We start from the raw sequence: 23,679 nt of genomic DNA, 5'->3' as shown, positions 1-23,679 counted from the left end.
TTTGTTGTCTATCTGTTCTTTGACATTCCGTTCAGCTTTATCTGGACCTTTAGCTTAAGTTTTGTTTAACAGAGGAGAAGTTTTCAGTTCTTGTTTTCTTGTTTCTTGCCCTGCTCGTGTGGTTCCCCCCCCCCCCCCCCCCGCACTTAGGAGTGTCTACTTAGATATTATAGACTCCAGCCACATTTTCCCAGATCAAACTGGCCTCCTATCAGGAGGAAAGAGTCACCTGTGTTGGTTTTCCCTGAGGGTGATACCCAGCAGTTTGAAAGACTTTCCTGTGAAGTCTCTGGACTCTGTTTTTCTTATCCTGCCCTGTGTGTGGTGCTTGTCTGACTGCAGGTCCCACCAGCATAAGATGATGCGGTACCTTTAACTTTGGCCGACTTTTCCTGCTGGGGGTTTGTTGGAGACAGAGGAGAGGTTGTAGGCTGGTTTTAATGGCTTTAAATTACCGAGCCCTGGGGTCTGAATTCCTTGAGGGAGGGATTCACCTGAGTTGGGCTTCACCCCTCCCCTGGGGAAGGCACAGGCTCCAGACAAGCCCCCAAAAGAGCTCACTTCTGCCTATGCCTGGGGCAGTTGCAGCCTGAAAAGTCCTGCCACTGTATCCAGAGGCAGTCAAGCCTTTGTAGATACACAGCCACAAAAACCTCTGTTTCCTTCTTTTTTTTTTTTTCCCCCTTTTTCTGTCAATCCTGCCCCCTTGGCGCTGGGGCAAAAATGAGCAACCTCCGCTTTGATCAGGTTCACCTAAGCTGGGGGCCTATTTTTAGTAGTCAGAATTTGTTAATTAGTTCCACAATTGGCGTTTGGTTGTGCCCAGTCCCTGCTGCTGGTAAAGTCCTTTCCTTTCCCCTCTGGGAAGCGACCTGTAGGGGAGGGGCGCTGGCTGCCACAGCTTTGGGAACTCATGGTTCTGGGGGGTGCTCACAGCTGGTCCATCTGGTCCAGACTGGGGTACGCTGTGTGTCTGGTCACTGACATGGCCCCAAGAGCTGGTCTGTACTGTTTCTGGTTATTTAGTAGTTCTGGAGGACGAACTAAAACGCGCACGTTGTTAAGTTGCCATCTTGACCTGCTTCCCTGGTTTGTCTTTTTTAAGTCCCCCAAATTATTTTGAAGCTCACAGTCCAGGGTTGTCAATATCCACTCACTTACGTATTTCTATTTTCATTCTTCCTGATCTTAGTTCAGGTTATTTTCTCTGTCTGGAAAACCCTCTCTCTCTTTGCTTTATTAAATGATATTCCTCCTTCAGTACACACTTCAGGGTATATTCACTTCTATGAATCTTTTCCTCATTCCTTGAACTATACTGAGAAAAGCAAACTGCCTGTTCTCTCTGATCTGTTCTTATTATACTTACCACCTTGAATTGCAGTTATCTGTGTCTTTCTCTTCCATTATATTGTGAACTCCACAATTAAGATTATATTTTATTCATAATTATATTACCTATACCAACACAGAATTGAACATAGATGTTCAATAAATGCTGAACTGAACTGAACTTAATATATCTGGCAGTCATATGGTCCAGGAGAAGTTTGAGTCCATATACCCGTTAATGCAATATGGCTAGATTTCCTTTATATCTGAGTATGCTGTACTTCTGCTTACTTTGCTTTATATGGTTTTGCTAATTTTAATAATAGCAAGTTAATAGAAAAGGGTTAAGGAGTATATAAATTGAATTCACACTCAATACCTTTATTCCTTTGTTTTTTTAATATGTTTTCTCATATGTATTCTTTCTGTGTTAAATTGGGTTGGATTACTTAGATTAAATATTATACTCTTTTTGCAGGAACATTAAAGTTAATGCCATATTTAACTGCAAATTGAGTTTTGGGTGAGCCAGAGGGAGAAAATAGACTTTAAATGAGGTTGAAGAGTATTTGAAATAGGTATTTGTCATAGACATAAACTTTTTTTTTAAAAGAACTTTATAGGGCAGACAAATTTTGCTTCAAGGACAAGACAGGAAAATCCAAAATTCTTTGGCTGGATTATGTCATGGTAAATTGAATTGTCTTCTAATTCAATGAACTCTAAAGGGCAGTGTTTTACAGCTTAAAGTTTCTGTGATTTCCTATGATGATAAATGCCCTTGTGATGTGCTTATTTTGTGTTTTTGTTTCTCTTATGAGCACAGATTAAAATAATGGTCAGGTTAGACATTATATTATTATTTTAAGTGTATTTAAAAATTATGTTTTTTTTTTTTTACAATCCACAAGTGTTTTATTTTTTACACCTTTTATGCCATGAGTTCCTAGGGAATAGGCTCCAGAAGCTCAGCTCCTTTCCATCGGTTCTCGCAAACTGTGCTCCTCTGTGCGGAGCAGGCTGGCGCTTCAGTTGAACCCAGGTGCCTTTCTCTCTGGCTTCCTTTTTTTTCTGATCATTTTCCTTGACACGCTTCAGGAAGCTATCTCGGCTGTTAAAGTGCTTATTATGCTCAATACGCACATTAATTCTCCTGGCAAGAATCTTGCCCTTTGCTTGTTGGTTTACAACGATACCAAGAGCATGTGGGTGACACTACAGACCCTTCCAGTTTTGCCATGGTAACATGTGTGGGGCATTCCTTTTTAAACAGACCTGTTCCCTTAATGCCTACTGTATTGCCTTTCTCGTAGGTTCGCAAGTATGTGGCCAGAGCAACAACTCCGTATTTTCTGAAAGGCCTAAAACACATATAGCAAGTGCCGCTCCTCTTTCCCTTTGTGTTCGTCATTTTGCCAAATTACTGCAAGATTGCAGTTCCGGCCGAAAGGGCAAAATATAATGATTTAATGAAAGATTAAGATAGAGTTTTGATAAAGAATATCTTTCTTATATCTTTACATCCAAAAATATTGTAGCCTAAGGATAATACATGAGAGTTAAAAATGAGAAAAGATTTTGTTTTCCAGTTAATGCATATGAAATAAGAATAAGCAATATAAATTCCATTTGGCAATATACATTTATAAAAATATTTAGAGATACATTCATTGTGTAGCTGTAAAAATTCTCTTTTGAAAAGGAATTCTTAAGACTTTTTTGTGTAATAGAAAAGAATATATTTCTTTGCAAGTAAGATAATTATTTACACATTTGAGTAGTTTAATTAATTTTTTTATATTTAAATCATGCCAAAAGCAATTATATAGCAATAGTTTCTTTTGGAGTGGGCTATTATTTCAAGTTTATTTTAATAAAAACAGTATGAGTATATTAAGAATTAGTCATTAAAACTCATTAGAATTGTATTTTATCTGATTCTCAAATTATAAAGATAGTTTTTTCCTACCGAAAACCCATTTGTTCTAATAGCAGAACTCTACTATAACATATTTTGTTGTTAGAAACAGAGATTGAATATATTTTGGGTCAGATATATTAGCCTTCAATATGGGTAATTTATAATATAGAATAAAGCACGATGTATTAGTAGATACTTAAAATAGTATACCCTGCTGATTTAATAAAGTATTACACGATATTTAGTTCTAAAATTTAGTAATATTTAGTAACTGTTCACTTAGTAAATATTTTGATGTGTGTGTGGTGTGGGAGTGTATGCTTACCAGTTTAATCCAGTGATCTCTATTTGTGGTTAAAAAAACATGCAGTGCTTTCGGAGAATTGGCAAATAGCTATTCATCAGTTATATTTACTGGATATTTTCACATTCCTTCCATGCATTTACTTGTCTTGACTTTTTGAGTTGTCTCCTGTTGTATTTGTCACCTGTACTTTTGAATTTTCTCCTATAATTTGCCAGTTGAAGAAAGGAAGCAGATTAGTCTGTATGTGTATATATACAAAAGACTGTGAGTGGCAACATCAATCGATGTTAAAAAAAAGTAAGTGATGTAACAAGCAAAACATGTGAATGCTTTTAGAACTCACATTCCATCTTTAAGTAACACCATAGTTTTGTATCAGAGATCTCTTAATTTAACTGAGATAAACTTCTAGTGTTTTCACTGACATTGGTGGGATGGGTTGCGTTGGAATCACATTCTGATTTATTTTACTTTTAGGGTGTTCATCTTGATATTTCTTCCATCAGTACCTAGACATAATAAATAAGTGTTGTAATCTTTCAGTTTTTCTTAGGTTGACATTTTAACAATATAGCCTTTAATTTGAAAAACGAAAAAATTTTAGTGAAACTCTTAGTAATCTATTTTGATTTTTTCTCTTTTTTTAAACTTTTTTTTATTGTGTTGTATAACATATATACAAAGCAAAGAAATAGAAAAGCAATGATTTTTAAAAGCACTCTTTATCGAGTAGATACAGGACAGATCCCAGAGTTTGTTATGGGCTACCATACAACCCTCTCATATTGTTTCTTCTAGCTGCTCCAGAATATAGGAGGCTAGAGGCCTTAAATATTTTTTTATCATCACAATCAGCTTTCTTCCTTCTTTGTTTGAGAAAAATAACTATATACAAAAAAGCTATACATTTCAAACATAGCACCACAATTAGTTGTAGAACATATTTCAGACTTTGACATGGGTTACAATTCCACAATTTTAGGTTTTTGCTTCTAGTTATTCAAAAATACTGGAGACTAAAAGATTTATCAGTTTAATGATTCAGGATTCATATCATTTGTTAAATCCTATCTTCTCTGTATAACTCCACCATCACCTTTGATCTTTCCATCCCTCTCTTTAGGGATGTTTAGGCTATGGCAGATCTAAATTTTTCACATGGGAAGGGTCTGTCACTAATATGGGTTAGGGAGATGGAACTATCTTATTTTCTGGAGATGCTGGGCTAGGTTTCAACCCTCATCTGGATCAGGGACCCATTTGGAGTTTTAGGTTTCTGAAAAGTTACTCTAGTGTATGGAACCCTTGTGGAATTTTATATATTGCCATAGGTGTTCTTTAGGATTGGCTGAAATGGTCCTGGTTGCAGGTTGGCAGGTTATGATAGGTAGCAAGGTCTAACTGAAGCTTGTGTAAGAGCAACCTCAAGAATAGCCTCTTGACTCTTTTTGAACTTTCTCTGCCACTGATACTTTATTAATTACACTTATTTCCCCCCTTTTGGTCAGGATGGAATTGTTGATCCCATGGTGCCAGGTCTGGATTCATCTCTGGAAGACATCTCCCACATCGCCAGGGAGACTTCCACCCCTGGATGTCAGGTCCCACTACGGGGAAGGGCAATGATTTCATTTGCAGAATTGGGCTTAGAGAGAGTGAGGCCACATCTAAACAACAAAAGAGGTCCTTCAGAAGTAACTCTTAGGCATACCTATAGGTAGTCTAAGCTTCTCTGCTACCTACACAAGAGTAAGCCTAATGATCGAGAGCATGGCTTATTGATTTGGGTGTCCCTAAAGTTTGACACAGTATCAGGGGATTCCCTGATGGTAAGGTTTAATAATTCCATATTCTTTCTCTCCTCTCTTAGGGGACTTTGACAATACTTTTTGATTATCTGCTTAATATTCTAGGATGTATTCAGGCATTACAATACTCTATATAGGATTAAAGGACCTCTTTCTTATTCTGGGCTCCCTGTGTTTCAGTTGTTCAAATGAGCTATGCAGATAGGTTGAATTAGATTATGCACTATAGAAAATTTCAGTTCCAGATCAAATAAACCTTTCTTCCACTGGTCTCAAAGAGTATGTGTGATTCTAAAATATAGACACTGTCTTCCTTACCCCTGTGTTCTGAATTACTTTAACCCCAACCTCTTTGGTTTTGTTCTTATCTCTAAGTACCAGGTTATATCTATAAAACAGCCTCTCAAAATCCAGAAATAATAATTACCACTCTGGATTTAATGTGTCTGCTCTGAAAAATTACAGTCTAGGACCCTGTTTTCTTGTAAACATTTTGTAAAGGTGAGCATGCCATTGTTGTTCTTTTGTTTCTGGCTTATTTTGTCTCACCAAATGTCCCACATGTTTATTCACATCGTTGCGTGCCTGACGACTTTGTTCCTTTTTGTAGCAGCAAAACTCTCGTCATAAGTATACACCATTGTTCGCCAATCTACTTCTCTGTCAGTGCATCCTTCAGCCACTTGAATTCATCGGGCATCATGTAGAGGGCCCAAAGTCCACAGACCATCAACATTCTCAATTTTAGATAATTTGATTGTTCCCAAGAGAAAGAAAACCAATATACACACCTTTGCCAAATAGGAAATCTAAACCTCCTCTTAACTCTTTTTCCTGTCCCCATTACTTACCTCTACTGTTGCTGTGGTAGTGTTGATGGTTTCCTTTTGAACATAGCTCATAGCAAACAATAGCAGTTTTCCCCATGTACCCTGGACTTAAAACACTCTTTGTATAAGAATCATATCTTTGAAGTAAACCTTGAAAGAACTAATTCATATTTCTAGTGTTAATCAGTGGGGCACGTAGGTCTATACAACCTCTTTCAATCTTGTTTATCTTTAACATGGTAATATTACTTTTAGACCCACTAGAGAACCATCTTCACTCCTCTTTATTCCCTTACATTGGAGTTCAACCTCATTAGTTAACAGTTTACCCATCTCTAGCTTCTCTGTATCTCCAAGTCCCCTGTATACTGTAATGTAAGCCTCTGATTATAGCTTTATGCTGGTCATAATAATGGAATCATACCGTATCTGTCCTTTTGTGTCTGGCTAATTTCACTCAGCATTATGTCCTCAAGGCTCATCCATCTTGTCATGTGCTTCAGGATGTCATTTTGTCTTACTGCTGCATAATATTCCATCGTATGTATATACCATATTTTGTTGATTCTCTAGCCTGTTGATGGGCATTTGGTTTGTTTCCATCTTTTGGCGATTGTGAATAACGCTGCTATGAACATTGGTGTATAAATGTCTGTTTGTGTTGTTGCTTTCAGCTCTTCTGGGTTATATACCAAGTAGTGCTATTCCTGGGTCAAAGGGCAGCTTGATATTTAGTTTCTAAGGAACCGCCAAACAATCTTCCATAGTGGCTACACCATTATACATTCCCACCAGCAGTATGTAAGTGTCCCAGTTTCTCCACATCCTCTCCAACATTTATAGTTTCCTGTTTGTTTAATAGCAGCCATCCTTATAGGTGTGAGGTGGTATTTCATTGTAGTCTTAATCTGCACTTCCCTTATAGCCAGTGAAAATGAGCATCTCTTCATGTACTTTTGAGCCATCTGTATTCGCTCTTCAGAAAAATGCCTATTTATATCTTAAGCCCATTTTATAATTGAGTTGTTTGTTCTTTTGTTGTTGAGTTGTATGATTTCTTTGTATATACAGGAAATCAAGCCTTTGTCTGATATGTGATTTCCAGATATTTTCTCTCATTGAGTTGGCTGCCTTTTCACCTTTTCTTGTTTTGTTTTGTTTTGTTTTGAAAGCTTAATGGGTTTATTGCTAGAGCAAAAGAGACAGATGGAGGGAAAACGAGGGGAGAGCAGGCAGGTGGGAGCCAGCGAAACCTGGTAGAAAAGGAAAGGAAAAATGGCTCCCCTCTTCACCTTTTGACAAAGTCTTTTGAGGTGCAGAAGCATTTGATTTTGAGGACTTCCCATGTATCTATTTTTTCTTTTGTTGTTTGTGCTTTGGGTGTAAGGTTTAGGAAGCTACCTCCTGTTACTAGGTCTTGAAGATGCTTCCCTACATTTTCTTCTAGAAGCTTTATTGTGCTAGTTCTTATATTTAGGTGTTTGATCCACTTCGAGTTAATTTTTGTGTAGGATATAAGATAGGGGTCCTCTTTCATTCTTTTGGCTATTGATATCCAGTTCTTCTGTGCCCAACTATTGAAAAGACTGTTTTGTCCCAGTTCAGCAGATTTGTGGGCCTTGTTAAAAATCAGTTGACCATAGATCTGGTGGTCTATTTCTGCACTCTTGTTTCGTTTCCATTGGTCAGTGCTTCTGTCATTGTGCCAGTACCATGCTGTTTTGACCACTGTGGCTTTATAATAAGTTTTAAAGTCAGGGAGTGTTAATCCTCCCACTTTGTTCTTATTTTTTTAGGATGCTTTTAGCTATTCGGGGTCTCTTTCCCTTCAAAATGAATTTGGTAATTAGCTTTTCCATATCTTCAAAGTAGGTTGTTGAAATTTTGGTACTGTGTTGAATCTGTAGATCAATTTGGGGAGAATTGACATCTTCACTATATTTAGCTTTCCTATCCATGAGCAGGGAATGAATGTCTTTCTATCTGTTTAGATCTCCATTGATTTCTTTTAGCAATTGTCATGGTTAGGGACAGGTATCAACTTGGCCAAGTTATGGTACCTGTTCATCTGATTGGGCAAGCGCTGGCCTGTCTGTTGCAATGAGGACATTTCATAGGATTAGGTCATGATCACGTCAGCTACATCCACAGCTGATTCCATTTGTAATCAGCCAAAGGGGAGTGTCTTCTGCAATTAGTGATGCTAAATCCAATCATGGGAAGCCTTTTAAGGAGGACTCAGAGGAGACAGGTTGCATTCCTGCTTTGGCTGGTGAGCCTCTCCTGTGGAGTTCATCCAGGCCATCCATTGGAGTCATCAGCTTCGCAGCCTGCCCTGTGGATTTTGGACTCTGCATTCCTACGGTCACGTGAGACACTTTCATAAATTTTATATTTGCAAGTGTTCCCTGTTGATTCTGTTTCTCTAGAGAACCCTAACTAATACAGCAATGTTATGTAGTTTTCTGTGTACAAGTCCTTTACATCCCTAGTTAAGTTCATGCCTAAGTACTTGATTTTTTTAGTTGCAATTTTTTTTTTTTTACATGAGCAGGCTCTGGAAACCGAACCCAGGTGTCTGGCATGGCAGGTGAAAACTCTGCCACTGAGCCAGTGTGGCCTGCCCTTAGTTGCTCTTTTGAATGGAGTTTTTTCCTTAACTGACTCTTCAGTTAGGTCATTGCTTGTGTATAGAAATATTACTGATTTATTTTATTTTTTTATTTTTATTAGAAAAGAATGCTGAATTTTGTCAGATGCTTTTTCAGCATCAATCGAGACGATCATGTGATTTTTCCCTTTCAGTTTATTAATGTGGTGTATTACATTAATGGGTTTTCTTGTGTTGAACCGTCCTTGCATTCCTGGTATAAACCCCACTTAGTCTGATTCTTTTAATATGTTAATTGCCTTGCTAGAACTTCCAGCACGATGTTGAATGGCAGTGGTGATAGGGACATCATTGTCTTATTCCTGATCTTAGGGGTAAAGTTTTCAGTTTTTCCCCATTGAGGATGATGTTAGCTGTGGGTTTTTCCTATATTCCCTTTATCATTTTGAGGAAGTTCCCTTCCATTCCTATCCTTTGAAGTATTTTCAACAAGAAAGGATGTTGAATTTTGTCAAATGGTTTTTCTGCATCAATCGAGATGATCATGTGGTTTTTCTGCTTTGACTTGTTGATATGATGTATTACATTAATTGATTTTCTTTTATTGAACCATCCTTGCATACCTGGGATGAATCCTACTTGGTCAAGGTATATAATTCTTTTAATGTGCTTCTGGCTTCGATTTGCAAGGATTTTGTTGAGGATTTTTGCATCTGTATTCATTAGAGAGATTGGTCTGTAATTTTCTTTTCTTTTAGTACCTTTGTCTGGCTTTGATATGAGGGTGATGTTGGCTTCATAGAATGAGTTAGGTAGCCTTCCCTCCTCTTCAGTTTTTTAGAAGAGTTTGAGCAGGATTAGCACTAATTCTTTCTTGTTTGGTAGAATTCACAAGTGAAGCCATCTGGTCCTGGACTTTTCTTTTTTGGGAGCTTCTTCATGACTAATTCAGTTTCTTTACTTGTGATTGGTTTGTTGGGGTTGTCCACTTCTTCTCGAGTCAATGTTGGTTGTTCATGCCTGTACTAGTTTGAAAGGATGTATGTTCCCTAGAAAAGCCATGTTTTAATCTAAATCCCATTTTGTAAAGGCAGAATAATCCCTATTCAATACTGTATGTTTGAAACTGTAATCAGATCATCTCCCTGGATGATGTGATTTAGTCAAGAGTGACTGTTAAACTGGATTAGGTGAGCTATGTCTCCACACCCATTGGGTGGGTCTAGATTCGTTTCTGATGTCTTATAAAAGAGGAAACATTTCGGAGAATGAGATAGATTCAGAGAGAGCAGAGAACAACAACATAACCACAAGAAGCAGAGAGCCCACTAGCCAGTGACCTTTGGAGATGAAGAAGGAAAACACCTCCTGGGGAGCTTCATGAAACAGAAAGCCAGGAGAAGAGGCTAGCAGATGATACCATGTTCGCCATGTGCCCTTCCAGATGAGAGAGGAACCCTGACCATGTTCACCATGTGCCTTTCCAAATGAGAGAGAAACTCTGACTGTGTTCACCATGTGCCCTTCCACTTGAGAGAGAGAAACCCTGAACTTCATCGGCCTTCTTGTCCACCTGGTTCAGACTGGGGTATGCTGTGTGTCTGGTCACTGACGTGGCCCCAGGAGTTGTTCTGTACTGTTTCAGGTTATTTAGTAGCTGTCCTGGAGGATGAACTAAATCCCACACCTTGCTAAGCCGCCATCTTGGCCGTCTCAGTATTTAAAACTTTTGACTTATATGTGAGAATAAGGCAAAAAATATTTATTTGGTATAAAATTTCTGTTTTGACTGGTACATTTCCTAATATAACTTATGTAGACAGCTTAATTGAACACTGTAAGTTCATAGAACCTTGAGTAGGACATGAGATTTTGTTGGTTTGTCCAGAGTGATGCCCCAATAAATCCCAGAGTGATTTGAACAGTGAGTAAAAAAGTATTTCCTAAGTCCCCTTCAGGGAATGGTGAGAAAGGGGGAAAATTCAACTTCCGTAAGTTGAATTCTTGATATTTTCACAAGCAATGGGAACAACCAAAGCAATAGGCTGAGCCCCCATTCTTGGGGTTTGTTCATATGAAACTTAACCCCACAAAGGATAGGTTAAACCTACTTAAAATTAGGCCTAAGAGTCACCCCCAAGAGAACCTCATTTGTTTCCTCATATGTGGCCTCTCTCTCCAGCCAACACAACAGGCATACTCACTGCCTTCCACCTGTCTACATGGGACATGACTCCCAGTGGTGTGGACCTTCCTGGCAACATGGGACAGAAATTCTGGAATGAGCTGAGACTCAGCATCAAGGGATTGATAAAACCTTCTCAACCAAAAGGCGGAAGAGTGAAATGAGATAGAATAAGGTGTCAATGGTTGAGAGATTCCAGACAGAATCTAGAGGTTATCCTGGAGGTTATTCTTATGCATTAAATAGATATCACCTTGTTAGTCAAGATGTAATGGAGAGGCTGAAGGGAACTGCCTGAAAATGTAGAGCTGTATTCCAGTAGCCATGTTTCTTGAAGATGATTGTATAATGATACAGCTTTCACAATGTGACTGTGTGATTGTGAAAACCTTGTGACTTGTGCTCCTTTTATCTACCTTATCAACAGAAAAGTGAAACATATGGAATAAAAATAAATGACAGGGGGAACAAATGTTGAAATAAATTTGGATTGAAATGCTAATGATCAATGAAAGGGAGGGGTAAGGGGTATGGTATGTATGAATTTTTTTCTGTTTTCTTTTTCTGAATTGATGCAAATGTTCTAAGAAATGATCATAATGATGAATATGCAAATATTTGATGATATTATGAATTACTGATTATATATGTAGAACAGAATGATCAGAAGTTAAAAAAAAGAATGTATGTTTGTTTTAGGTTTGCAATAAAAATATTTAAAAACAAAAACCTACAGTGGGCCAGTGAGGTTCGCCCACTACTGCTTTTCTGTTTGTGTGAAAACCCAGAGGAAAGCAGTTGTCACCTGAATTATTGACAGTGCAACTACTGGAATCAGTGGCCTTTAAAGATGTAGCTATAGACTTCTACCAAGAGGAGTGGGCTTTCTTGGACATTGCCCAGAAAATGCTGTTCAGAGATGTTATGGTGGAGATTTTCAGTCATTTGATCTCAGTAGGATATCAGGTCTGCAAATAAGATGTACTTTCCCAATTAGAGCAAAGAGAAGAACTGTGGAGTGAAGGATTAGGATATATACAAACCTGAGTTCAGTTATTTCATGCAGTGAAAGTGGCCTTTTAAGAACAAGAAGTGATATCCATACAACGTGTCTGTAGGAAAGATACACCACCCATCATGATATGGTTTGTCATATCTCACATCACTGAGATCTGACTTCATTCCAAAGATGTCCTTTAAGTGTAATGATTTGTGAGACAATTTCACTCACAGATCTACAGTTATTCAACATGTGTTAAGTCATTAGGGAAAGAAATGCTATTTCAGCAAACCATTTGGAAAAGCCCTCAGTGACCAGTCATATTTTATTCAACATAAGCAAATTCATACTAGATGTAAGTCATATAAATATCATCTAAGTGTTGAAACCTTTATTCAGAATTCTAGTCTTAAAGAGTATAATGGAATTGGCATTCAGAAGAAATCTTATGATTGTCATCTATATGGGAAAACCTTTCCCTGTTGTTCTACCCTTAAACAACATGAGAAAATTCACAATGGAGAGAGAAACCATATAAATGCCATCGATGTGGGAAAGCCTTCAGTGCACCTTACCATTTTAGGAAATATGAGAGAATACACACTGGACAGAAACCATATGACTGTCATCTATGTGACAAAGCCTTTACTTATCGTTCTGTCTTTAGATGGCATGAGAACATTCATTCTGGAGAGAAACCAGATCAATGTCATCTTTGTGGAAAAGCCTTCACTCATTGTTCTAGCCATTGATGTGGGAAAGCCTTCAGTGCACCTTATCATTTTAGGAAATATGAGAGAATACACACTGGACAGAAACCATATGACTGTCATCTATGTGACAAAGCCTTTACTCATCGTTCTGCCTTTAGATGGCATGAGAACATTCATTCTGGAGAGAAACCAGATCAGTGTCATCTTTGTGGAAAAGCCTTCACTCATTGTTCTGGCCTTAGACAACATGAAAAGATTCATACTGGAGATAAACCATATGAATGTAATCAATATAGCACAGCCTTCAGTACGTGTTTTAACTTTAAAGAACATGAGAGAATTCACACAGGGGAGAAACCGTATCATTGTCATCTATGTGGGAAAATCTTCGCATAATGTTCTAGTTTGTTAGCTACCAGAATGCAATATACCAGAAACGGAATGGCTTTTAGAAAGAGGAATTTAATGAATTGCTAGTTTACGGTTCTAAGGCTGAGAAAAAAGTCCAATTAAAACAAGTCTATAGAAACGTCCTATCAAAGGTATCCAGGGAAAGATACCTTGGTTCAAGAAGGCTGATGAAGTTCAGGGTCTCTCTCTCATCTGAGTCAGCACATGGCAAACACAATATCATCTGCCTGTTTCATGAAGCTCCCTGGGAGTTTTCATTCCTCATCTCCAAAGCGCTGACTGATTGACTCTCTTCATGGTGCTGCAGCATTCTCTGCTCTCTCTGAATCTCCTTTATTCTCCAAAATGTTTCCTCTTTTATAGGACTCAGAGACTTATCAGGACCCACCCAAAATGGGTGGAGACATGTCATCACCTAATCCATCTTAACAACCACTCTTGATTAAATCACATCATCCAGGGAGATGATCTGATTACAGTTTCAAACATACAGTATTGAATCCCTTTATGAAATGGGATTTTGATTAAAACATGGCTTTTTTAGGGTGCATACATCCTTTCAAACCAGCACACATAGTGGTCCGCCCTTAGGCATTGTGAGAGAACGCACACTGGAGAGAAACCATATGAATGTCATCAGTGTGGGAAAGCCTTCACTCTTTGTTCTAGCCTTGTACATCATAAGAGAACTCATAAATGTCATCAATGTGGGAATGCTTTCACTTGCACTGGCCTTAGATGACATGCGAGAACTCAGACTATATAGAAACTTTTTGACTGCTACTGATGTAGGAAAGCCTTCATTTGATGTTATATTAGACAGAATGAGAGAACTCACTTTGGAGAGGAACCAAAAGAATATCATCAAAATGTGGATGCCTTCACTCATTGTTCTGCCCTTAGGCAACATAGGAGAATTCACAATGAAGAGTAGCCATATGAATTTCATCTACGTGGGAAAGCCTTCAGTACATGTTTTTACTGTAAATAACATGAGAGAATTTATGTTTCACTCATTGTTTTGGCTGAATAGAACATAAGAGACCTCACACTGGAAAGAAACCTATGAAAGTCATCAATGTAGGTACATCTTCCAACATTTTTCTAATCTTGGACAACATGGATGATTCCACTTTGAGGAAAGACCATTGCAGTGTCACCATATGGGAAAACCACAATTTATTTTGTAGCTTTAAACCACATGAGAGAGCTCAAATAGAGTAAAACCATTGAATGTCATCTATGTGAGTAAACCTTTAAGAAAAGTTGTGACCCTTGATGATATGTGAAAACTCATACTGTAAATGTTTTGAATATAGAAGATAGTTAAGCCATAATATTAACCTTTAACATGCCAGAAAACTCTTATACTTTAAACACACAATGTAATCAATATGGAAGAGCTTTTGTCATCATTACTACTTCAGTTGGTCTAAGCTCATTCATAGCAAAAAGAATCCATCTGAATTCCATCTTTCTAGCAAAGCCTTCAGTTGATGGATTGATGATATACAACATGAGTGAACTCACAATACATTTGTAATGAAAGTGTATTACTCCTCATCCACTACTATAATAAATCAGAGTAATCACGTGAAAAAAAGAAAAACTCTACAGTGATTAAAATAAAATTTGAACTGGACATTAGTAATGTATCTTCTGGGCTTAGAGACAGAGGTCCTGATGGAAGCATGTATCATTGTTCTGACTGGTGTTGAACCATTCTGCCAGAGCTCCAGACATATGGAAGAGCAGATGGCAATTCAGACTTTTCCTAGGTGCCAGAATTTCCCTGATTTGACTAGTGTAATTATGGAAATGAAATAAGGCAGTTGTCATGTTCTTGCCTTGTCCTTTTCTGTTATACAGAATAACCATCAAAGATTTTATGATACTATATTTAAGCTAACTGATAGGCTTAAATATCTAATTTATAGGTAACCTGGAGTAATTTTAAGAAATAGGAAAGAACTGAGATTAACAGAATCCTGTAGTTTAATTATAGACCCCTAATGGAAGGGTGAAATATTATAATTGAAATTTACATGAATAACTGTCCCCAGAAAAAATATAAATGCCAATAAATAGGGAAGATGCTCAGTCTCACTAATAATCAAGTAATGTAAGTTAAAATAGCTTATAGTTCCTTTTATCTGTTAGATTGAATTAGAAGGATTTATAGTATCTTAATATTGGCAGAGCAGGAGGAAATGAGCAGTTATGTACTTTTAAAAAGTTATTTTGTTATATATATATAATATAAAATCTCAGTCATGCACTTAGTGGAGTGTAAATTGGCAGCAATCTGTCTAGGAGGCTCCTAAAACCGTCTGCCCACTTAGCATCATTTGGGATGAGGACCACCTTCAGCAGGGCTTCCTATCAGATCCACGTAGAGGCTTTAACGCCTTCTATTATTACCAGGCTCAGGTGATGGTAGATAGGTGTAGAGGGAGCTCTGATATCCTCAGTGGCTCCTGGGAGGGGTTAGGTACCAAGCCCAGAGGTTCAGAGAAGGTTATGTACCAGGGACAAACCTTGACCAAGGATAGGCAGGAGATGGGAAGGACCTGGCAGAAAAATTGCCCTTCCTTTCTCTCTCCTGCCCTCCTTTCCCTCTCCTGCCCTAGGGTTATGACACTATAGTCCATTTAGCCTGCCTGAAAGACATCCTGTGTGACCTAGTAACCTGCTGTTTCTTATGAAGCCAGTTCAGTAACAGTTTACCGCCTTTTATTTGCTTTCCCTTCTTACCTGTCTTACGTTCCTTTCCTTCTTAATCTTAATAATACCCTGGGATTTCCCCTTCTAATAAATCCTTAGTTTGGAAGCTTTACTTCAAATTCTGTTCTTTAGGGAATCTGACCTAAGAAGCTACCTCACTTCTGAGACTTTATTCTATAAAAATATTTGTAATAGACAATATATGTACATGGATATTCATTGCAATGTTGTTTGTATTACTGAAAAATTAGAGATAATCTAAATGGCCATCAATAGGAGAGTAGCTCGATAATGATATATTGTACATTGGAATATATGAAAGTTGTCCATGATACATTAACTGAGTTAAAGTACAGGCCAGTGTATACTTACATCCCCAGACATTGTATACTTACATCCCCAGACATATTGGGTGTGTTTGTGCCCACATGTAGGCACAGAAGCAGTGTCGAAAGGAATGATGTGAATTAGGAAAGAGGGTGATGGAGGGGGTTTTACTTTTCAATTTATGCACTTCTATAAAGATTGAAGGTTTTTTTTTCCATACTGAATATGAAATAAAACACTGGAAAAATTAATCAGACAGACACTGGGATAATTATTAAAATTTGAGAATAAATGTGCTTAGGAGATAGAAAACATACCAGAGTGCTTAGTTCATCCAATATTAATCCTTGAGAATCATGTGGTGTTCTAGTTTGCTAGCTGCCAGAATGTAATATACCAGAAACAGAGCAGCTTTTAAAAAGGGGAGTTTAATAAGTTACTAGTTTACAGTTCTAAGGCCGAGATATTGTCCCAATTAAAGTGAGTCTACAGAAATGTCCAATCAAAGGCATCTAGAAAAAGATACCTTGGTTCAAGAAAGTTGATGAAGTTCTCTGAAGTGAGAAGGCACATGGCAAACATAGTCAGGGCTTCTCTCTCAGTTGGAAGGGCAGATGGTGAACACTCATCTGCTAGCTTTCTCTCCTGGCTTCCTGTTTCATGAATTTCCCCGGGAGGCGTTTTCCTTCTTCATTTCCAAAGGTCGCTGGCTGGATGGTGGACACTCTGCTTCTCATGGCTATGTTATTCTCTGCTCTCTCAGAAATCTCTTGCTTTCTCCAAAATGTTTCCTCTCTTACAGTGTTCCCATAAACTAACCAAGACCCACCTGAATGGGTGGAGACACGCCTTCACCTAATCCAGTTTAACACCCACTCTTGATTGTTATCTCTAACAATCTCTAGGAGATAATCTAATTATAGTCTCAAACATACAGCACTGAATAGGGATTAGAAGAAACAGCTGCCTTTAGAAAATGGAATTGGGGGCGGGCCACGGTGTTCAGCAGGCTGAGTTCCTGCCTGCCATGCCAGAGACCCGGGTTCGATTCCCAGTGCCTGCCCATGTGAAGAATAAATAAATAAATGAAAAATAGCAATCACAACAAAATACTTAAAAAAGAAAATGGGATTAGGATTAAAACGTGGCTTTTCTAGGGTACATACATTCTTTCAAACTAACACATGTAGAAACTTTTTTGCTTTACCATATATATATGGGCTTACTATAAGTTACAAGTGCTTCATGTGCTCCATGAAGTAGGTGCTATTATTATTCCTGTTTTGCAGATGAGGGACTCAAGGCTTAGAAGTTAAAAACAAACCAACTATGCCTGATGTCATATAGATTTAACAGCAACAGTTAGGACATTAAATGTAATTTTGCTTGGCTCTATGGCTTGGATTTCTAATCATACTGCTTCTTTCTAATTTATTCATATAGCACCTTGTTATCACAACCTGTGTATGATCTGATTGTGAAGTTGCTTACATATCACAGGACATAGAGATTTTTTTCCCCCCAAAGTGGGAACAGCTTTTTTTTTTTTCTGATTATAAAAGTAATCTGCGTTTTTGGGAAACTTTTAGAAAATACAGAGAAATTTTTGAATGAAAATAAAAGTGGTCTAAAATCATAACCCCTAAAAATAGCAATTTTAGTGTTTGATTTTGAAATTTTTTATTTTTTTTAAAATACCAAAAAAAAAACACCAAATGCAAACATTCTTTGATCATTCCATTCTACATATATAATCAGTAATTCACAATATCCTCACATAGTTGCATATCATCATCATGATCATTTCTTGAGACATTTGCATCTATTCAGAAAAAGAGATAAAAAGAAAACAGAAAAAAATTCATACATACCATAGCCCCATCCCTCCCCCTCACCAGTCACCAGCATTTTACTCTAAATTTATCTTAACATTTGTTCCCCCTATTATTCATCTTTATTCCATATATTTTAGTCATCTGTTGATAAGGTAGATAAAAGAAGCATCAGACACAAGGTTTTCACAATCACACAGTCACATTGTGAAAACTATATCATTATACAGTCATCTTCAAGAAACATGGCTACTGGAACACAGCTCCACATTTTCGGGCAGTTCCCTCCAGCCTCTCCACTACATCTTGACTAACAAGGTGATACCTATTTAGTGCATAAGAATAACCTTCAGGATAACCTCTCAACTCTTTTTGGAATCTCTCAGCTGTTGACACTTTATTTTGTCTCATTTTGCTCTTCCCCCTTTTGGTCAAGAAGGTTTTCTCAATGCCCTGATGCAGAGTCTCAGCTCATTCTAGGGGTTTTTCCCAATCCCTTGATGCTGAGTCTCAGCTCATTCCAGGATTTCTGTCCCACGTTGCCAGGAAGGTTCACACCCCTGGGAGTCATGTCCCATGTAGACGGGGAGGGTGGTGAGTTTGCTTGTTGTGTTGGCTGGAGAGAGAGGCCAAATCTGAGCAAACAAAAGAGGTTCTCTTGGGGGTGACTCTTAGGCCTAATTTTAAGTAGGCTTGACCTACCCTTTGTGGGGTTAAGTTTCATATGAACAAACTCCAAGATTGGGGGCTCAGCCTATTGCTTTGGTCGAGAAGGTTTTCTCAGTCCCCTGATGCTGAGTCTCAGCTCATTCTAGGGGTTTTCTTTATCCCTTGATGCTGAGTCTCAGCTCATTCCAGAATTTCTGTCCCACGTTGCCAGGAAGGTCCACACCCCTGGGAGTCATGTCCCACATAGACAGGGGGAGGAAGTTTTTGAATGAAAATAAAAGTGGTCTAAAATTGTACCCCCTAAAAATAACAATTTTAGTTAGAATTTTGTTTTGTTTTATATTCTACCAAATGGAATCCAATGATTTTTTAAAATCTGCTTCACTTACCAGTTACTATGGTCATCTTTCCATACCAGATATATAGATATTTAGCATTTCTAGTGGTTGTATACTATTCTATTGTATGGATAAGCCATATTTGATGTAGCCAGTATTCTGTGGTTGAATATTTAAGTTGTTTTCTCTTTTTACTCTATTTTATAAGTATGCTACAATAAGCATCCTTCTACTTATACTTTCACACACTTATCTAATTATTTCTTCTAGGTATAAATTTTACTGGAAGTAAAACTTCCAGTCAGTAACTAAATTTTATAGTTTTAATTATTGATTGATGACTTAGTGTTCCAGATTGATTAAGTAGGATTTTAAATTTGGTTTTGGGTAGAGATCAGGTCCAACACAAATGGTGAACCAGGAGTAGAAATGCATGAAACAAGATAGTTTTTATTATAGTTACTGGAAGGGGGGAGAAGGGTGTCACAAGGGGACAGTGAGAAGCCTGAGTGGCTCAGGAGCTCAACCAGCAGTTGAGAAGACTACAAGCAGAGAGGGACCCATGGGCTTGTGCTTTTATAGTGGTCCATAGGTGGTGGTTAGAAGTTTTCCTGTGCAAGTCAAGGATTGGTTAGCTTGAAGCAACTGCAGGCAGAAAGAACGGGATTAGGGGTCCAAGGGTGGTAGGGATATATAGTTTTCATTTGGGATCAGCTGTGGGTCTAGGGTGTGAGATGTGAGGGTGTTGCGGTGTGCATGGGAGGTAATGATTGGGTAGAGGTGACTGATGTACACTGGGGCCTGGGTGCAGAAGTGGGTTAACGTCTAGAGCAAAGGCCAAGAGCCCCTTGCAAAAAAAATGGCTGCTGAGGCAGCATAAACATAATGGAGGCTCAGGGCAATCCATCCCTTGGTGCCTTGACATCATTTACAATCAGAATGGCAGCTGCCTGGTGGTTGATATATTGATAGCCAGGGGCACTGCGTTGTTGAATCAACAATGGAGATAATTATAAACCCAAGCACAAAGAATTGAAAGCCCTTGCATAACCATTCCCTCCATCGCTCTGGGTAGGGCCAGGAAAACAGGTCAGAGGTCTTTGTTGGAAAATCTGGATGAGGTTGTGAAAGATTTGAATGTCTTGAACTGTCTTTTTTTTTTTTTTTTTTTTTTTTAAAGGAAAGACAGAGAGAAGGAAGGAAGGATAGAAGGAAGGAAGGAAGGAAGAAAGGGAAACATCTTTAAACATTTTCTTGTTTTATTGTATTCTGTTTCTCCGTTTTTGTTACATGGGCTGGGGCCGGGAATCGAACCGAGGTCCTCCGGCATAGCAGGCAAGCACTTTGCCCGCTGAGCCACCGCGGCCCGCCCTTGAACTGTCTTTTATAAATTAGTTTTTACCTGTCTCAGATTGTTGATCGGCATACAGCAGGAGGTACCTGTTGTAGTGCATACTCCTCACTCTTTGGCCAGTAGTTAGTCTAAAGCCAGGCTGTGATCCATGACTGTTAGGGCTAAAGAGTTTAATTGTTGCTAGAGTAAACTAACTGTCTCATGGATGTTTTGTGTAACTTCCATTAAGGTGGCAGAGAGCTGGTTTGTTTCCAGTGTTTGATTTTTTTGGCAAAAGATGGCCATTGCAGTAACAGCTCCAGTTGTGCTGGCAGTTGTAGCCAGGCTTGCAAAAAGAGGAATGAAGAAAGCTCTCTTTTCAACATGAGTAGGGAATGAGGAGGTTCCTGGGGGATATAGTGTTCTGGGAATGCTAAGGAATACTCTAATGCATTGAAGGGGCTCAGATCCATGTAGGGAGGCAGGTGAGAGTAGTGGAAAATATATTTTAAGTATGTATCGAAGGTCTGAACATATCCAGTGAGTTGTGTAAAGTCATGTGATTGTGATGAGCAAGGGTGAGACCTAGCTGCCGAGCTTGAGTGCAATTGATCAAATAAAGAAAATATTTGTTAGGTAGATGCAGTATCCTAGTTTTTAACCATAACCGTCCCAAATTAGGCCTTTTCAGGAGCCTTAAAGGGGCCCAAAGATGTTTGGCTGTGACAAACTTGAGAGTTTTGGTTTTGGGGTAGAGCTGTTAGAAATTGTGTATGTTTGGGTACAGTTACCCAGGAGAGTGTGGGCATACCCAGTTAAAGTCAAGTATTCATTTTCTTTGCAGTTTGAATATAGGTATTGGTGGTGTCTGTGTGGACCCAGGAAGGGGACATTGTGGAGAAAACATGGAGTCCTTACTTGGGGCTGGTGTCTCTTTTGAGGGTAGGTGACTTGGGAGGTCATTGGAAAAAAGGACATCAGAGGGTCAAGGGTAGAGGTTGGGATGCCAATTAAGGAGCAAAGTATGAGAGGAGCATTTAGTAAGAAGCACAGAAATGAGAGGTCAGGTAGGTACTAGTATAGCAAGCAGACCCCTTGCAGCAGGCGGGCCCCTCACCCCTCCTTGCACATTTAAACTACCTCTTCTTTAAAAATTCCCCAAATTCCTCTGAGCAGTCAGAACTACACAAAAACAGGATGCTTGCCCCAAGAATGGGTAAAACTGCATGTGGGTAAGATAAGACAAATTCCTGTTTAAAAACCCCTCCCCTAACTGTCCACCCGCTTCTGTAAACGCAGCTTCTTGCCCTTCTGGATTAAACCAGCTAATCGTTTACCTCGTCTTTAACATATCATCCTGTCTATAAAAACTGATGTTAACCTTTTGTTCAGGGCTCAGACTTCAGAGGCTGCTCATCTGAGCCCTATGGCCATGGATGAATAAAAACCTACTTCCTGAAACTTTGGAGCCTTACCCTGATTTGTTTTGTTTCCGCCTAACATTCCTGGAGGCTTGCAGTCTTGTCCCTGGTTTCACACCATGCTATGAGGGGAGGCATGGGCGTGGAGTCATGGTATCAGATTGGTTTTGTAAAGTTGTGTTTAGGAGGCAGAATTTTGCTAGCCAATAGGAAGTGGCACATTGTAGGATGGTTTGAAATAATGGAGAGTATGACTCACAGTTCTACAGGCATACAGTAGGGATGAGGGATCTCGCCTTTAGCAGGCTACAGACCTAGCCTTAAGTTTAGGCTGTAATATTCCAAGGCTCATTTTTCCTTTGGTTAAGGTAGTGACTGGTAACTGTTAAAAAAGTTGTTGGTTTGTACAGGTTACTGTGATGCCCCAATATATCCCAGAGTAAATATTGAACTTCCCATCCAGGGAATTCCTTATATTCTCACAAGCATTGGGGACAACCAAATCAGTAGACTGAGCCCTTGATCTTGGGGCTCACCCCTATGAAACTTATTCCTGCAAAGAAGAAGCTAAGCCTCAGATGTTACTCAGATGTGTCTTCTCTCTCTAAACCAACTTGGCAGGTGAGCTCACTGCCTTCCCCCCTACATGGGGCATAACTCCTTGGCAACATGGGACAGAATTCCTGGGATCTGCCAGGACCTGGCATCATGGGATTGATAAAGTCTTCTTGACCAAAACGGGGAAGAGATAAATGAGACAAAGTTTCTTTCAGTGGCTGAGAGATTTCAAACAGAGTCTAGAGATTATCCTGGAGGTTATTCTTATAGATTATATAGATATCCCTTTTTAGTTTATAGTGTATTGGAGTGGCTAGAGGGAAGTACCTGAAACTGTTGAGCTGTGTTCCAGTAGCCTTGATTATTGAAGACGGTTGTATAACAATATAGCCTTTACAGTGTGACTGTGTGATTGTGAAAATGTTGTGTCTGATGCTCCTTTTATCCAGGGTATGGACAGATGAGTAAAAAAATAAGGATGAAAAATAAATAAATAATGGGGTGGAGATAAAGGGTATCAGGTATAAAGGTAATCAGGTGGATTGAAGTACTGGTAGTCAATGAAAGGGAGGGATAAGGGGTATGGGATGTATGTTTTTTCTTTTTATTTTCTGTAGTAATGTAAATGTTCTAAAAATGATCATGGTGCTGAATACACAACTATGTGAAGATATTGTGAGCCATTGATTGTACACCAGTATGAACTGTATGTGTGTGAAGATTTTTCTATTAAAAAAAAAAAAAAGATAGTGCTGGAGCCCTTTGACCAGCTGGGATGGAGCAATCTCTCAGGGTAAGGTCACCTTAATGATGAGCTCGTGGGTTGGGATGGTGGTGTCTGAGATAAAGTCATCTCCAGTGTTGAGTTCATGGGTTAGAGCATGGAGAAGTACTCAGGGGGAAGGGGATGTCCCTCCCAAGTTGCATTCTGTAGTGAGTATTTTGTCTGCATTGGTGTTTAGTTGTTTTGGTAATGACCTACCACCAAGTTTAAGATGTTGCAGCGGGATGAGGCCCTACTGCTGCATTGAAAAATGTTTAGAAGCTTCTTGGGGTCATCCAGGGAGCATGTAGCAAAGGTTTGGGCTGCAGTCAAGAAAGCTGGGGGACATTCCATTCAAGAGAGCTTGGAGGTTTGGAACACAGAGGAAATCAAGCTATGTGGACATTCGTTCAATTTTATCTTGACATTTGAGGGCATCAGTGTTCTTGGTAGGGCATAGGGTCATCTAGGATCTAGTTGGTTGCAATTGGGGACCCGAATTCCCTCCTTCTAGATTTGGGTAGTGGCATGAGGTGGATTAGATTTAATAAGAAAAGAGTCCATTGTTGCAAGCAGTGAAATAGTTGACTAATTTC

The 23,679-nt window shown here is 38.8% G+C and overlaps 1 protein-coding gene and 1 pseudogene across 1 annotated transcript in view; both read left to right on the top strand.

Moving 5' to 3' along the window:
• The window catches only part of ACBD6 (acyl-CoA binding domain containing 6), a 319,330-nt gene that overhangs the window by 22,586 nt on the left and 273,065 nt on the right, over positions 1–23,679 (top strand). The gene's annotated exons all lie outside the window — the stretch shown is intronic.
• On the top strand, positions 362–13,184 carry LOC143679048 (uncharacterized; annotated as a pseudogene).

Source organism: Tamandua tetradactyla, chromosome 4 (assembly GCF_023851605.1).
Source record: "Tamandua tetradactyla isolate mTamTet1 chromosome 4, mTamTet1.pri, whole genome shotgun sequence".
NCBI lineage: Eukaryota > Metazoa > Chordata > Mammalia > Pilosa > Myrmecophagidae > Tamandua > Tamandua tetradactyla.
Note: the sequence above shows the minus strand (reverse complement) of the source record. Positions and strands in the feature narration are given on the sequence as shown.